Here is an 18,045-nt window from a genome sequence, read left to right as displayed (position 1 = left end):
AGTGGGGTTGAACTGGCAGCAGAAGAGGTGCTTACTAGCAAGCTGGCATGACTGACAGTGGAAGGGGATGACTAAAGAGGGGAGATGCCATATTTATTAACAGTAAAAGCCCTCTTCCTAAAAGTCAAATACATTTTTTCCTGCATAATATTTCTTTTGGGAGACTGCAACAAGACTGAACTATCGGTTGGATGAGTGAGTAGTCATGACAAAGTTACGGCACGGTTTCTTAACTATTACTGGAATAGATTCAGGTAATACCTATTTATATTTTTTATCTAACCATTTATTTAAAATATATTATTGCTCTCGTACCGTATGCAAAGTACTGTAAAGGACAGACACGTGGATTCTTGACCTTCAGTGGCGATTTGATAGGGAAGGCATACTTTACACTGTGAAATGTGTTAATTATTAGAAAACTCTACTACAGAGTGTCATGGTAAAAAATAGTTTATTAAACTTAATTGTTTTAAATTAATTAATTAATTTATTTTTGGCTGCATTGGGTCTTCATTGCTGTGCATGGGCTTTCTCTAGATGCTGCAAGTGGGCGCTACTCTTTCGTTGGGGTGCACAGGCTTCTCTTTAAGGTGGCTTCTCTTGTTGTGGAGCACGGGCTCTAGGCCCACGGGCTTCAGTAGTTGTGGAATGTGGGCTCAGCAGTTGTGGCTCACGGGCTCTAGAGTGCAGGCTCAGTAGTTGTAGCACACGGGCTTAGTTGCTCCGTGGCATGTGGGATCTTCCCGGACCAGGGCTTGAACCCGTGTCCCCTGAATCAGCAGGTGGATTCTTAACCACTGCACCACCAGGGAAGCCCTAAACTTAATTTTTTAAATGAAAAGAAAAAGAGGTACCACAGTGTATATCTGCTAATGTCTATAGGAGGATGTTCTCTAGATTAAGTAAATCACATGTAGTCATTAAAATTTTATTGCTTTTGTGGAGTTATAATATGGCTAATCAAGAGTTTAAAGTACAGTTAAAGAAAGTCAGGAATAAATAAAAATGGAGAAGCCTTGGTCATAACGGAGACTCCCCTTTGGGAATTTGCACATTTGTTATACATTTTTCTTTTCATAGTAGGAGTTGAGTTTTCATTTAAAATGCTGTGAAACTTGTTTTGAAGGTGGTGTGACTAGATAGAAAACAGAAGGTTGAGGGTTGACAAGGGGTGAATGTGGGAACAAGAGAAAGGAACATTATTCGTGATTGGATGAGACATTTATCAAGGTTGATTTGACAGTTTTTTCTTTTAGTAATATAGCTGTTGAAGGGAGCCATCAAAACGATTCCTTAACATTCACTGAATGTCCACTGTGTGTAGAGGTTCTGTATTCATCAAACAACCTTCTCATAGTTTAGTTTTCCAAGTAGAAAGAAAATGCATTAATTGAGTAATAAATACAATTATTCATCCATATGACAATTCTATTTCTCATTAAATAATCATAAATGACCTTGTTTGTAAAAATAGAATTCATGTTATGTTTGGACATCATAAGCTCTCTATTTTTTTTTAAATTTATTTAATTTATTTATTTTTGGCTGCATTGGGTCTTCATTGCTGCGCGGGCTTTCTCTAGTTGCGGCAAGTGGGGGCTACTCTTCGCTGCGGTGCGCAGGCTTCTCATTGCAGTGGCTTCTCTTGTTGCGGAGCACGGGCTCTAGGCACGCGGGCTTCAGTAGTTGTAACACGTGGGCTCAGTAGTGGTGGCTCGCGGGCTCTAGAGCACAGGCTCAGCAGTTGCGGCGCACGGGCTTAGTTGCTCCGCGGCACGTGGGATCTTCCCGGACCAGGGCTCGACCCCGTGTTTCCTGCATTGGCAGGCGGATTCTTAACCACTGCGCCACCAGGGAAGCCCTAGACGACCACTTTTATAATTTAGCACGACATGGGATTTTCAGTGTTCCAGCTAGTTTTCATGCTTACGTTTAAGATATTGACAAATTATATCTTGGAGAGAGAATTTATCTTTTCAGGTATTGGTAAGCATGTCTAACAGCTCTTGAGTAGGCATATGCTAATGACAAAACAACAACTATTATCTTGTGTCCCTTTGTTGTGCTCATATTTTAATTTTTTTACAGTTATAAAAAACTCTTGCAGGGTCTTCCCTGGTGGCACAGTGGTTGAGAGTCCGCCTGCCGATGCAGGGGACGCGGGTTCGTGCCCCGGTATGGGAAGATCCCACATGCCACGGAGCAGCTAGGCCCGTGAGCCATGGCTGCTGAGCCTGTGCGTCCGGAGCCTGTGCTCCACAACTGAAGAGGCCACAGCAGTGAGAGGCCTGCATACCACAAAAAAAAACCCCCAAAACCAAAAAAAAACCAAAACAACAACAAAAAAACTCTTGCAGTATGATTTGCAAGTAAAGACATTTTTATGAAATAAGACTTTAGGTTCCAATTTAATAAACTAAGAATTTGATTTAACATCTTGAAAACAACATGCTATTTTAGAGTGCTGTACTAGTTTCATGGAAATGGGCTAATAATAAGCAGAGGTAGATTAAATAAATAAGTGGTATTTGCAATAAACGAACGTCAAGTGACACCATGTTAGCAATTCAAACAAGTTCCAACAGAAATACCTGGGATTAACTGAATTACTAAAACCTGTACTTGTAGCAGCCAGTAACTGATAGCAAGCGTATGTATTATGTAGATTTGCCTTTATAGGCACCTGCTTGCCAACAGTTCATTAATGGAAATTGCTGAAGTAAATATGCAGCAAATAATTTTTCCTTAGATTGTTGTCTTCCAGATTTAAATTCTGGGATACTCTAGCGAATGGCCTGCACATCAAAATAATGGATTACTGGTTTTAAAAAGTTCACTATTAAAAAGGAAACATGGGCTTCCCTGGTGGCGCAGTGGTTGAGAGTCCGCCTGCCAATGCAGGGGACACGGGTTCGCGCCCCGGTCCGGGAAGATCCCACGTGCCGCGAAGCGGCTGGGCCCGTGAGCCATGGCCGCTGAGCCTGCGCGTCCGGAGCCTGTGCTCCGCAACGGGAGAGGCCGCAACAGTGAGAGGCCCACGTAACGCAAAAAAAAAAAAAAAAAAAAAAACCACACAAAAAAAGGAAACATAACAATGAGGAAGGCTAAAATAATGCTCCATTGTACCGAAAAAGGTAAATATCTTTTTACACTATTAAAACTAACAAAAGAATTGTTTTTAGTACATATAATTTGATGAAAGTTGTTTATTTCTCTTGTATTGATTTTATAGTTGCCTTTTTATTTAACTGAAAAATTGATTTTGATTTTATGAGCTATACACAATAAAGAGTTAATTCTTAGGTTTATGTTTATGTTTACTCAAGTTACACTGAAATAATAATTTTAGTCAACACTGGAAGTCCATATGACTTCATTTTTCTACACAATGAATTTACATTTCTGTTTGCCAAATGCTATTGTAAGAACTCTAACAGATACTTGTATGCCGACTCACAGCATTATTCACAACAGCCAAAAGGCAGAAGCCACCCAAGCATTCATCAAGTGATGAGCAGATAAATAAAACGTAGTATATAAATACAATGAGTATTATTAGGCCGCAAAAAGGAATTAAGTTCTGATACTTGCCACAACATGGATGAACTTTGAAAGCATTAGGCTAAGTGAATAAGCCAGGCACAAAAGGGCAAACATTGGATGATTCCACTTATATGACATATCTTGAAGCTGGCAAATTCACAGGTTAGAAAGAGTGTAGGTTAGAGGTTACCAGGGACTGGAAGAGGAAGAAATGGGGAGTTATCACTTAACATGTAGAATTTCTGTTTGGAGTAATGAAAAATTTTGGAAATAGATAGTGGCGATAGTTGATTACAACACTGTGATTATAGTTAATGCCACTGAACTGTACACTTAAATGTGGTTAAAATGAAAAATATTATGCTGTATGTATTTTACTAAAATAAACATTTTAAATATTTTTAAAATGTTATTCTAGGGCTTCCCTGGTGGCGCAGTGGTTGAGAGTCCGCCTGTCGATGCAGGGGACACGGGTTCGTGCCCCGGTCCGGGAGGATCCCACATGCCGCGGAGTGGCTGGGCCCGTGAGCCATGGCCGCTGAGCCTGCGCGTCCGGAGCCTGCGCTCCGCAATGGGAGAGGCCACAACAGTGAGAGGCCCGCGTACCGCAAAAAAAAAAAAAAAAAAAAAAAGTTATTCTAGACTTTTGCAGAGATGAATGATCATAATCTATTTATTAATCATCCAAGAGTTACACAACCCAAGGTCTAAAGATCTTTGGGGTAAATAAGTAGTTTTCCAGATTAGGATGTGAGGATTTAAGGAAAGACTGGGACAGACTACAGCAATTTAAACTCACGCTCAAAGATTCTCCATAAAATAAAGGATCCCAATGTGACAGACAAGTGGAGTAACCACAAGTTTATTCATAAAAATGTCTAGTAGTAATGTCCTTATCAGAGCACACAGATGTCTAACAGCTATTGTGTTTGCAGTAAGATATGTGACTGCTCCCACTGTTTCCAATCGGGGCTGGTTTCATCTTCCTTCTCTCCCTCCTTCTTTCTTCATAAGAAAACTTATCAGGGATTTGGGGAGGAGGTGGGCACTCTGTTAATTTTCTTTCAACTGGCATTTCTAAGCATTTATGTGGGGAGATGACCCATTAGCTCAGTTGGCCATGTTTCCAGAACTTGACCAGCAGGTTCCAAATGGCTGATCCAATCAGAGAGAATAAGAGAATCTAAATATCATAATTTAACTAAATTTACTAAGCATCATAATTTAACTAAATTTAAGTTTAGGGGGTGGTTAAGTTTTAACATCCTTCCTTTAAAGTACTTTCAACAGTTTTTTTTTTTTTTTTTTCTGTGGTACTAGGGCCTCTCACTGTTGTGGCCTCTCCCGTTGCAGAGCACAGGCTCCGGACGCGCAGGCTCAGCGGCCATGGCTCACGGCCCAGCCTCTCTGCGGCATGTGGGATCTTCCCGGGCCGGGGCACGAACCTGTGTTCCCTGCCTCAACCACTGCGCCACCAGGGAAGCCCGAACCCACTTTTTTTAAAAAATAAAAATTACACATATAAGAAGAGAGATGGGGGAGAAATAAAATAACATATTGATTGTGGTTATCTGTAGGTGGTGAAAAGAATCATAAATGATTTAAAATTTTTATATATTTCCCAAATTCTTTTCAATAAGCCTCTATACATGCATGTTATATGTAATATATATGACTAGAGCATATAAATATAAAATTAAAAATGTTGATTTGCATGGAAATTCTGATTTTTCCCTAGGATTGGGTCAGGAAGAGATAAAACTCTTTCCTTACTTCCCCAGAACTACCCTAGGTATATAAAAACTAGTTTAGTTAACCTCTGAGCTAGGAGTTTCTCTTGATATGGCTCCAGAGCAAACTAGTGTTTGCCTGGGTTATTCATGAAGAAGGCCATGGGCTCTGAGAGGCCATGAGACAAAGGTGCTGGACACTGAGTGCACCTATTCAGAGTCTGGCTCAGTGCTTTATTAAATGATCGTCCTTCCTCTCCCTTCTGACATTTGCTCCTGTGGCCCAGTGCTCTTGAGGGAAGCCTTCCCTACGTTGCTCATCTTGCACCATGTCTAGTATAATACCACATGAGGGAGAAAGGTCAGATGCTTTATATACCAGAAGTACTCAATAATATCAAAGGGTGGATGAACAAATAATATTTGATGATTATAATATTAAATGTGTTTAAGTAATTGCCATGGTAAGAGTTCATGTTAGGTAAATGTTTACTCTGAATAGGACAGTAAGAAGATTAAAATGCCTGTGGGTGTGGCTTTGCTTTAATATTCATTCTGTTCTTTTACATGCATAAGGGTTACTTAAGGGTATTATTTTATAAGAATGACAGTCAATCAATTATACAACCATAGTAGAAGCCACATGGAAATTTATGTTCACCAGCTCATTATTGATTTGAACTTTCAGAATGAAGACTTGGATGGCTACAAGTTGCCTCTTGCAGGCTCTGCCATCCACGACAATCAAACAGGCAAAATTTCTTGACCACCCTTCCCTGTTTGGCTATTCTCCAAGCATGCCCTCATTGCACTTTTTCAGATTCAGAATGCAGAGGCTTGCTTAGTCTTAAACCTTCCAGTTCCAGTTTTCTACCCAATGCATTTTACCATTTATATTTCCAAAAATCACCTCTGCAAGTAAGCCAGCTTCTTATCAAATCCACACTTTCCATACTCACTGTAGCAGACACTCCTCTACCACACACTGAAAAATGGAGCCCTGATTCTCAGGAGTGGGGCTACATTTCATGAAGCCTTCTTTCTGTAGACTGAATGTGTTCCCCTAAAATTCATATGTTGAAACCTAACCCCCAATGTGATGGTATTTGAAGGTGGGGCCTGTGGGAGGTGATTAGGTCATGAGGGTGAAGCCCTCATGAATGAGATTAGTGCCCTTATAAAGGTGACCCAAGAATTCTCTCACCCCTTCCTTCTGCCCTGTGAGAATACGGCCATCTGTGAACCAGGAAGCGGGTTCTCACCAGAAACTGAATCTGCTAACAACTTGATCTCAGATTTCCCAGCCTCCAGAACTGTGATGAATAAATGTTTGTTGTTTATAAGCCATCTCACCTTCAGTATTCTGTTACTGTAGCCTGAATGGACTAAGACAGCCCTCTTCATAGGCTTGGCCCAGTATCACAAAACTCTACAACAACTGAACCAGGCCTCTTATGAACAGGAGGGGTTCAAAAAGACAATGCCACTGGTCTTCTCAGAACAGCATACCTCTTATCATTATCCCCACAGAGCCCAGAACTATCGGACTTAGCAGTGGAATGTAAGGGAAAAGGGGAAATTCTTGATTTAAAAACTCCTAAAACAGTAGTATGTTTACAAGTCTATAAGGTCAAAATACCTCGCTCTTTCAGGCAAGAAGTGGGTAGACTTTCCCTTCCCTTTTAACTCTTTCAGGCTCTGATTATAAAAAGATAACTGAGCAGAACGTTCAGTTACTCTCAATAATCAGAAGATTTACGTATCAGATCACAAGAACCAGGGTCAAGAAAAAGTTGTTTAATTCATTGCATTTTTACTCCAAGAGTATCATGGCTAGAGGCATTTTCCTAAAATAAAAATTTGATTCTTACATGTATGGCAAGATGGAAAACCAGCCCCCATTCCTCCTAAAAACTCAGTGCTATAGAACAACTTTAAAAGTAGGCTTGGATGATTTTCAATCCTGTATTTAATCACCAGAGTCATACCCAGGTCATGCTCTTTGAGTCATTTTAGGCTTAATGAGACTCATTCAATAACATGACAAGCAGCAAACCTCTCAGTTCTGTACGTTCTCTTTCAAATGCTGCCCTTTAGGTATTCAAGGAAATAAAGAAGGATAAATGAACTGAATTCAGGTTCCATAATATAATACAGCCTATATTCCTCATGACATTTGATGTCATGAAAACTTTTCTTTGGAAGAAAAATGGCTAGAAATACTAAGAAGGAAAAATAAACAAGTCATTCTGCTCACTCTTCATGAACAGTCAAGACGGAGCCATGTGGGATGCATTGCAAATGTCACCGGTACTGGGAAGTCCAAATTGCTCAATGGTTTTCCTGGTGGGTTGCAGCAGACTCACCAAATGCAACTGCTTGGACAGCAGCCTAGGCTCCCCTCCAGGGATCAGGCTGCTCTCTAGTTAAGTACATACCCAACTAAGGGCAGACTAACCTGGCAAGATGGAAGGGTGGCTAAAACTGAATGAAATAAATAGTGAAGATTTAAGGATAGGGATTTAAGAGATATCTCCAAGGCACAAAAAGGCTAAGAGACTTTAGATTCTTCATGCTCACAACAGAATGTCACTGTGATGACATGAAAAAGTAAAATATATTATAAACAACCTGTATTCAGTTTGGGTGACAAAAGCACATTCAAGCACCTACCTTTCCACTAAACAACTTATGTAACTTGCTCAAAGAGATCACTTGGGGCTAAAATAACACAGAAAACCTCCCCAAAGAAAGCCCTCGAATAAGACTTGAAGTATGAACTAATGAAGGATTAGGCTTTTTTTTTTAATGAAAAGCAATATAATTTAATAAAAAACTAGATTAGGCGATTGGAAATTTAAATTCTAATTACAAAATAGATGGCCCTGGAGCCACCTGGTCACTCTGGACTTTGTTTTCTTCCTAGAAAACTACTTGGTTGGACAAAATTACCTTCCAGGTTCCTTCATGCTCTAAATTTCTTTCCATTTCTATAAAAAAAATTGATGCATTATTAACAGTACTTTATTCAGAGTGGGTGCTCAATAGATATTTGCTAAACTGAACTGAGGTAATTAACTGTGGTGTGTTAGGACATCCTTTGGAGTCAAACAGGCTGAAGCATGAGTCTTGGCTATGCCACCAATAAGCTGGGTGACTTAAAGGAAGTTATTTAACCTCTCTGGGCCCGTCTCCTTAAGGGAGAACAGAAATCCTACGCCAGTGTCTAGCAAATACTAGGTGCTTAACCAATGCTAATTCCTTTCTCTGAAGGCTTTCCCCTTCCTTTTTAATCAGTTCATCATTCAGAGTCAAGTCACACTTACGAGCAAAGATCAGATCTCTTCCAGCAGTGGATTACACTTTCATAATTGGTTTATATTAGTTAGCTTCATGTATTTATTATATTTGACTTTATGTTTATCTGTGTTTTTACCTAAATATAGCACTTTAACATTTCCAAAGCACTTATGTTATTTGACTCTCACAAATAAGTTAGATATTTTTATCATATTTTAGACTTAAGAAAACTGGGTCATTGATTTGATTTGTGCAGGCTCATTTTTTTTCCAAGGAGCCTAGGAAACTTCAGTAATAAAGTTTGCAACTAGGTCTTCTACTTCTGCCTCTTTTTATAAATTTCCACCCCCCTTTAAAAAAAGTCCAATAAAATATGAGTCTTTTCATCTAAATATATATATTTTTAAATTTATTTATTTATTTGTTTTTATTTTTGGCTGTGCTGGGTCTTTGCTGCTGTGTGTGGGCTTTCTCTAGTTGCGGTGAGCAGGGGCTACTCTTCATTGTGGTGCATGGGTTTCTCATTGTGGTGGCTTCTCTTGTTGCGGAGCACGGGCTCTAAGCGCACGGGCTTCAATAGCGGTGGCACGTGGGCTCTAGAGCACAGGCTAGTAGTTATGGCGCATGGGCTTAGTTGCTCCGCAGCATGTGGGATCTTCCTGGACCAGGGTCGAACCCGTGTCCCCTGCATTGGCAGGCGGATTCTTAACCACTGCACCACCAGGAAAGCCCTCTAAATATTTTTTATTAAAAGCTGCCCTTGTTCAAAGAGATTCCAGTTTGCAGACTCCTGAATAATAACAGGTAGGATGTACTAAGTGCCTAGTATGTCAAGCACTTTATGTAGACTGCTTTTGTTTTTTAATGTTTCCATTTTTTTAAACATCTTTATTGGAATATAATTGCTTTACAATGGTGTGTTAGTTTCTGCTTTATAACAAAGTGAATCAGCTATACACATACATATATCCCCATATCTCCTTTTTCTTGTGTCTCCCACCCACCCTCCCTATCCCACACCTCTAGGTGGTCACAAAGCACCGAGCTGATCTCCCTGTGCTATGCGGCTGCTTCCCACTAGCTATCTGTTTTACATTTGGTAGTGTATATATGTCCATGCCACTCTGTCACTTCGTCCCAGCTTCCCCTTCCCCCTCCTCTTCCATTTGTTTTTATTTCAGTTTGTGATCTTCTTCTTTTATTTTGAAATGTTTTATATTTGCTGTGAATACATTTGCTAATGCTATTTAATGACTTCAATCAATCTAGAGAACTAAAACATAATATAAATGTAATTTTAAAACGCATACTTTTTTTTGAGCAGAGGTACTTATTTATCTTTATTTTGAATGTATGTAGTATGAAGAAATTAAAGGAAGAAATGGAAGGGGTAGTTAAAGAACTTAATGACAATAGTCATATTTTAGAAAGGTGAGTAATGCAAAAAATCATTCTGCCTGGTGATTACATATGCAATTGGTAGACTAACCTTTTAAATCCTCACAGCAAACCATGAGCGAGGGCCCTTCACTATCACCCTTCACTAGGCACAGAGAAGTTTTAAAACTTGCCTAATGGCACAGAAAATGGCAAAGCCAGGTTTTTAACACAGATTGTCTTATGTCAAAGCTCTGCTTATAATCACTAAACCATCCCACTTTACTTTACAAATCTAACCTGAATGCAGAATGGAACATTAGTTTATAGAACATCTGAAAATTACAATAGGCCTAGAAAATTTAGAAGTGTGAGAAACAACTCCTCATCAACTCCCCCTTAGGGCCTTGGCCACTGCCCCCACTGCAAGATTTCCATACCTTCCTGACACTCAACTGTGCAGGATCAAGTCAAGAACCAAGATCTAATTCCCACAGGCACTAGGCCGTCAGGCCAGCCAGGAAGGACCAAATTGATAGCTAATAAAACCAGTTAATTGCACAGCATGAAGCTCCCTCTCTCTACGCAAAAATTACATGGTTAGGAATTTTGAGCGACTCTCGCAATCTGATTAGCTAAGTGCTTTATAATATTACTCTACAGTGCAACAGAGTTTGATTATTTACATCCCATAAGAGAAATGTTTGCTACATTTATTATGGAAATCTGAAAAATCATTTAGAAGAATTCAGGCAAATTTAATTTTTAAATAGTCTTGAAAAGTCCTTTCACATCTTGTAGACTCCAATTAGACAGTATCTTTAATACCTGGATTCTTCAGCTAAATTAATGATTTCACTATTTTTGGACTCTGTCAGCATACTCAAACAATAACTAATGACAAAGGCATGTGTGTGATATCTGCCAGACTACTGAGTGAAAAAAAAAGGAAGAAATCCCAACAAATATATAGTAAAAATAATCTGGAATCATAGGCTCTTAAGATCATTTCTCCCCTAAAGGTGTGATGAAGAGATAGCCTCCACTTAAGCAAACCCTCCAATACTAATAACTATCACCACCTACCATGACAATCTTTCCTTCCACTAACCTTCATGTTGAAATCTAAGTCTTTCTTGTGTTCAATAGGGATGGTGAAAGATAACATCTGAAAGCTAATTTTTATATTACATTATATATTTTCCTATGCCTAAAAATTTTAATTCTTATCAATTTCTTGGTATATCTTATTTTTCAATTTTGGTGGGTTATCTTTACCTAAGTTTATGCAAAGACATCAGTGATTCTGAAAACATATTTAAATAATTGGTATTAGGTACAGCCATCTGACTGAATGTATTTACTTTTCAGCCCAATATTGGGATATGTTGTAAACTTGGTTACCGTGGCTCTCCTCAAAACCATCTGTATATTCCTCCCATCTAAAAGAAAATTTTTGATGTTCTTTTTAGTTCAATCATATAAAGTTGTAATTTAAGTATAATGGTCTTAGTAAAAGGAATATTTGTGATTTTCCTGAACTGGTTTGTTTTTATCCCATTGCTCAACCATCTATCATGTTACATTTTTCAAGTTGATTGCTAAAAAGCTTAGACACAAATCTGTTGCCTACATCTAGAAAGTACAAAGAACCTCATGAGTGTGTTTTTATCATACTAACTTCATTCCTGTTTTCATTTTGTTTTTCTACCATATTTTCCATTTGCCCCATTTTCCTACTTTAATTTTTTTACATCTCACAATTTGTATTTTTATTAGCTGCCTTAAATCGTTTTGACAACAAGGTCATACAATAAAATAGTATTCTTCAGTGTATCTCAAATTGGAGTCCTCGATAAGATTCCGGGGTACACAGATAGATCCTTGGCAGCCCATCAAGTGAAAACTCAAAGAAACACTGGTCTAGTCGAAGGGTTACCTCTTGGTTACCTATCTGTGCACACAGATACTATTTCCTTAGCTTTTTCTACTCCAGCAGGCTTCACCAGCATTCTGCTTTAGCAATTTATGACAACCCCTTAGATCCTCCCATTACCCACCCATCTCAAACTTAGAAGCCCCTCCTTGACCTTAATCTTTTAGCCTTATTCCCCTTAAACCTGCTCTTCAGTTGATCACATTGAGGTCTCTAGTCCCTTAATTCCTTTCAGTTTTTCCTTTCTAATCAACTGGGTTCTATTGAGAGAAACAGAGATCCAAAATAGCAGTAGTCTAAAGAAGTAGTTTATATTGTCTCAAAACATGAAGGCTGCACGAAGTCCAATATGGCAGCCCCACCATTACCTCTGGCCCACCATCCTCCCTTAGCACTGGTTGGCATCCTGAAGGTTACGTGATGGTCACAATACAACCGCTGAGGTTCCAAGCCATTATATTTACATTCCATGAAGCAGGAAGGAGGAAAGTGCATAAGGGCATCCTCTTAGGTCAGCCTCCTTTAAAGAGCTTTCTCAGTAATCTCATCCAATGAGTTCTGTTTACAACTCCAATTACTGAAAGCTAAAAAACTGTAGCAGTAATTTTGAGTATCTCCAGTTTGCTCCCTTTTTTCTGGCTGCACCAGGCAGAAGGCAGGATCTTCCCCAACCAGGGATCGAACCCGTGGCCCCCACATTGGCAGTGCGGAGTCTTAACCACTGCGCCACCAGGGAAGTCCCAGCTCCCTTTTTCATTCTCTGTTCACCCAACAAATATTTACTGAGTGTCTATGTGCCAGGCACTATTTTTTTGGTGCTGAGGATAGTGATGAACAAGATAGCAAAACCCTTGCCTTCATGGAGCTGACAGTCTAGTAGGGGAAGACAGACAATAATATCAAGTAGTAAACAAGATAACCTTTATGAATCAGCTACAGTAAACCTTGACTATTTTCATGTCCTTTAGCTACTCTTTCCTTTTTCAGTCTCAGATTACTATGACTACTCTACACTGGGGAAACAGGCATAACTGCCTTCAGTATTCCTTCCTTATGCTTCCTGCCTCTGAGAAAAAGGTATCCTTCCTCCCTCAGACCTTACCCTGACACCTATGCTCTTTATATCTCCCCTTCTTCCCTCAGGACGATCCATCAATTATATCCTTCCCAGAGCCTTTAATCTCTTTCTAGTTCTATCTTCTAGGCCAAAAAAATGCTTGAGTTTCATCTCTCCAAGAAACAAACAACTTTCCTTGACCCTCTCTCCTTTTCAAACTACTTTCCTAAACATCAAAATGTCTTGAAATAATACTTTACACTAAGTTCTGTTTCCTTGCTTTCTATTCACTTCTTAATCCAATTATATTTGGCTGGATTTTTATTCTGTTGTTCAAGTTCCCCTAACTAACTCTGAATTCTGATCTTTTCTTTTAAATACCCTTTATAGGTTCTGTTTTGAGTTTTTAAGTTAAATATAACCTCCCCTTAACAGTCTGATACTGTCCTAGGCGTCTATACCTGTGCTATATCCTGGTATGAATGAAAACAAGGATGAGACACAGGCATTGTAAGTTATATGAAAATAAAATAAACCCCTAACATCAAGACTTACACAATATCAGGGGAACAATAAAAGTGCATAAAAACAAGATGCAACACAACCACTGTAAGAAGTACAAAGTGTTGTGGAGGACCCATGTGGAGATTAGGTGAAGCTGGGGGATAATGGAAAGCTTCAACTAGACAATGCAGAATGAATTCAGTTTTGATTTATAGCTGGTGAAGGCTTGGAATTCCAAGCAAAGGGAATAGCAAGAGCTTTGGTAGAGACACAGCATGGGGCAGCATATTTGAGAGACAGAAGCACTTTTGTTTGGTTGGAACATGGAGTATATGCAGAACACAGATAGGTAATGGACCTGCAAACCTACAGCAACATGACAATACATTCTAAGCTGAGTTTCAGGTTGAATTTCAGTAGGAGAGACTCCTAAAAAGTAAGAAAACATATTAATGTTTAAACAGACCTTCCAGCCTGGCCTGCAGAGGTAAGAGAATTATTAATTTACCACTAGTTGGAATTTAAAGGTCATCTGCTCCAACTGTCCCTCTAATGAAGTAATTCCCTTAGTAATATTTTAAGAAATAGGCATTCCACCTCTGATTGAACACTCCTAAGGACAAGTTAACACCAGGAAAGCAGTGATGTATTGCTGGGAATTTGGAAATGACTGACTTAAACAGGTGAAAGCAGAGATATGCCAAGTCCCTCTAAAGTGAAAAGATCCTTTTAGGCCAGCAGCGTGGGAGATAACTTGATTGAAAGTATTAACATACTTAAAGTTCATGTGTGTGCATGTGTGTACACATGTATATATTTGTGTAGTTAGTGGTAGTTAGGGATGGTCAGCCATAATGGCCTAGAAAAAAGTTAGAGATAATAAACACTGGCAGGGAAGTTTGTAAGGCATAATAACTTCCCCAATGAGGCGGGTCCTGTTGGAGGGTAGATAAATCAGATTATCAGCAGAATGTAGTAGTAGAATATATTCAAATCCCATTACTAACTCCTCTTGTTCTGAGTCCACACTCACAAAGCAATGTCTCACCTATGAATGGAAAATTTTAAAATTAGTAAGTTGACTTTATTCCTCAGTTGCAGTCAAATATGTTAGCATGATTTAGCACTGAGTCTACTCAACTCTGAAATTTCTGATCACATAAAGCAGAAGCTACCTGAGACTTCCCTGGTGGTCCAATGGTTAAGACTCCGTGCTTCCACTGCAGGGATTGCGGTTCGATCCCTGGTCGGGGAACTAAGTTCCCACAAGCCACGTGGTGCAGCCAAAAAAAACGAAAAAAAAAAAAGAAAAGCAGAAGCTACCTTACTAGTGAGCTCTTTGGGCAGCTACCAGCTTTCCCTAGAAGTTGCCTTCCCTATATCCTTGGGAGCCTTTGATCTCTTCTAGTAGGAAACTACTTTTCAAGATAGCCTATTCTGTTGTCTCAAATTACTTGAGTTGACCTATGTAACTTCCTGTGCTCATTGAATTTGCTTGCTCAGATTTTTATGTCATTTCCAAACACCATCACACCCCCAATTCTGATTTCCTCTTTGCTTGAAGAGTCAGTTGTTGTCCTTAATCTGACTGCGGCTCTATTTAATACCTTAACATTGATACCTCTGAGCAGAAAGAAAAAGAGTCCCTTTTTCTTGGCATTTGATAATGGTACTTAATGATACTGTAACATTCTTCCCACGCCTGTTGACTGAAGCAGTGTTTGTGTAACAGGATTCCTTTTATTTCATGCAACAATGCTTAGAACCCTGGAAAGATCAGAGACAAGCCTCAGTTTATATTCTGAGTGCCCTAGGTGGAACTCTTCTCATGCAACAAACCATTATCATCACTAAAAGTCTCAGAGAAAATAATTCAAGATTTTCTGTATAATTATGCTTATCAACGGCATATGACCCTCAAAAGACAAGAATCATTTTGCACGTAAACAAATATAAACCTGAGGTCCAACAGTGAACCCAGAGATAAAGAAGAAAATAAACCAAAACTAGAAAATAAACCAGAACATCAGCATGTTTTCCGAAGGAGTTGGAGAGGAGATTGTGGCTTATGAAGCATGAGAACATAGACCTTGTTAAAGGCTTAAAGAAAGCTATACAATTTTCTTTAAGGCTGGGAGAAAGGGACTTGATACAGATGAACCAGCTCCCATAAATACTATCATTTTATAATTCTTTTGCAATCAATGAATGTAATAACTTTTGAGTTTCAGCAGTTGAAAGCTGAATACACCATCACTCACACACTACTCTACCTAATACTCATGCAGGGCTTCCTGTGTATTAACACTGTCTCATCACTTTACAGACATTAATGCATTTAATCCACAAAGTAAATACTATTATTACCCCCAGTTTATCTCTAAGAAACTAAAGAACAGGAGGCTACGTATCTTGCTCATGGTCAGATAACTGAGAAGCAGTGAAGCCAAGATTCAAACCAGGCAGTCTGGCTATAATAGCCTATGATTTAGACCATGACACAGTACTGCCTCTCTCACAAATGAATGTCGATAGATGTACATGCTCTATACATGTACACAGATGTGCATGGACACACATTTCTATATATTTCATATAAATGGACAAACTCACCTGTGACAATACATATGCCTAATATACTAAATACTCTAAGATATTTATTTGATTTGGGTATGGAAAGAACTCTAGAATCAGAATCAAGAGACCCATGTTTAGTCTTGGTTCTGACACTTGATGGCTATGTGATTTGGGGGTCTCAGCTCACCGAATGATAAAAATGTCAAAATGTGGAGGTAAAACGGGCTTCCCTGGTGGCGCAGTGGTTGAGAGTCCGCCTGCCAATGCAGGGGACACAGGTTCGTGCCCCGGTCCGGGAAGATCCCACATGCCGCGGAGCGGCTGGGCCCGTGAGCCATGGCCGCTGAGCCTGAGCGTCCGGAGCCTGGGCTCCACAACGGGAGAGGCCACGACAGTGAGAGTCCCGCGTACCGCAAAAAAAAAAAAAAAAAAATGTGGAGGTAAAAAGGACAGAATGAATGATCTAAAGTCCCTTCAACTCTAACATGCTGACTCAAGTCGGATTTAATTGGTATGGGGTGGGACCCAGGCATGGGTGTGTCTTAGAAGCTTCCCAGGTGAGTCTAATGTACACTGGCTGAGAGTGGTTTCTGTGGAAGCTACACTGTAGCCTTGTTACTTTCCAGTCGGAAACCCTGGGGCTGAATTTCAACTTTCTCATGTGTGAGCTGTGTGGCCTTGAGAGTCTCTTAATGTCACTGAGCTTGTTCTCCATCTGTAAAATAAAGTGCCAAGCTGAAGGAAAGTGAACATAACTTCTCTTTTCCACACACGGAGGAAGGAATCCAGCTTACCATCATTAGCCTCACAATTACTGCATTTGCAGAACGAAATGTGAATTTGGTGGGGCAGGTCTTGTGTTTCTATCTTCTGCCTATTCTCAGAGCTCTGTGTCAGAGGTCACAGAAGAGCACACAATATACCATTATTTGTTTTCAAAACAGCTGCCTATGGCCCTGGCTGTCATTCATCATAATGAGGTTTCTGTTGTGTTAGTTTAATCAAATGAGCCCAGTATATGTAACTGTATTCTCCATTCAAATATGGAAGGACTATTGGCACAAAGGCAATGGGGAAAATATTTTTCAGTTATTTTTCCAGGAGTGAACACGGTTCACAATGATCTATTATCTGTAAAATGAGGATATTATCTCTCAGCTCTCTAAAAGCTATTGGGAGGATGGCCCAGAGAGCAGTGCATTCTTGCTGCGGCAGCACAGAGAGGAATACAGGTGCGGCATCAGGAATGCAAGGACTTGGGTTTTCGGTTCTGGTTTTTCACTAACTCCCCTGTGTGCCATACAGCAAGTTACTTGGCCTTTCAAACACTAGAAATCTGTGGAATGGGGGATAATAAAAACTTTAAACTTTGGGAATAATTTTTAGATTCAGAGAAAAGCTGTGCTTTGGATTCCATTTAGAGTCAGAGAAAAAAACAGAGGCCCTGTAGAGCCCTCGCCCAGTTAATATCGTACATTACTACAGTACATTACTATTAACCAAAACTCCAGACTTTGTTTGGATTTCACCTGTTTCTCCATGAATGTCCTCTTTGTGGTCTAGGACACACTCCAGGGTACCACATCACATTTAGCTGTTAGGTCTCCCTAGTCTTCTCTGGCCTCCTATCACAGGCTTTTTTTTTTTGTAGTAAGTGGGCCTCTCACTGTTGTGGCCTCTCCCGTTGCAGAGCACAGGCTCCAGACGCACAGGTTCAGTGGCCATCACTGTGGCCCAGCCGCTCCGCGGCATGTGGGATCTTCCCGGACCGGGACATGAACCCACGTCCCCTGCATCGGCAGGCGGACCCTCAACCACTGCGCCACCAGGGAAGCCCAACAGGCTTTTAATAAGAATCAAATAATTGTGAAAACACTTCATAAAATGAAAAGGAGTATTAGAATACATTTTACTACTGTTAGGCATTAAATGAGTCCATGCATATAAAGCACCAAGAAAACTGGGATGTATTAAGCTCCCAATATGGGTTATTAGCGTTATCATTATAAATATTTATA

The 18,045-nt window shown here is 39.8% G+C and overlaps 1 protein-coding gene across 4 annotated transcripts in view; it reads right to left on the bottom strand.

Moving 5' to 3' along the window:
- Nucleotides 1–18,045, bottom strand: part of MAP3K20 (mitogen-activated protein kinase kinase kinase 20) — a 170,411-nt gene that overhangs the window by 89,333 nt on the left and 63,033 nt on the right. The gene's annotated exons all lie outside the window — the stretch shown is intronic.

Source organism: Kogia breviceps, chromosome 2 (genome assembly GCF_026419965.1).
Source record: "Kogia breviceps isolate mKogBre1 chromosome 2, mKogBre1 haplotype 1, whole genome shotgun sequence".
Lineage (NCBI taxonomy): Eukaryota > Metazoa > Chordata > Mammalia > Artiodactyla > Physeteridae > Kogia > Kogia breviceps.
Note: the sequence above shows the minus strand (reverse complement) of the source record. Positions and strands in the feature narration are given on the sequence as shown.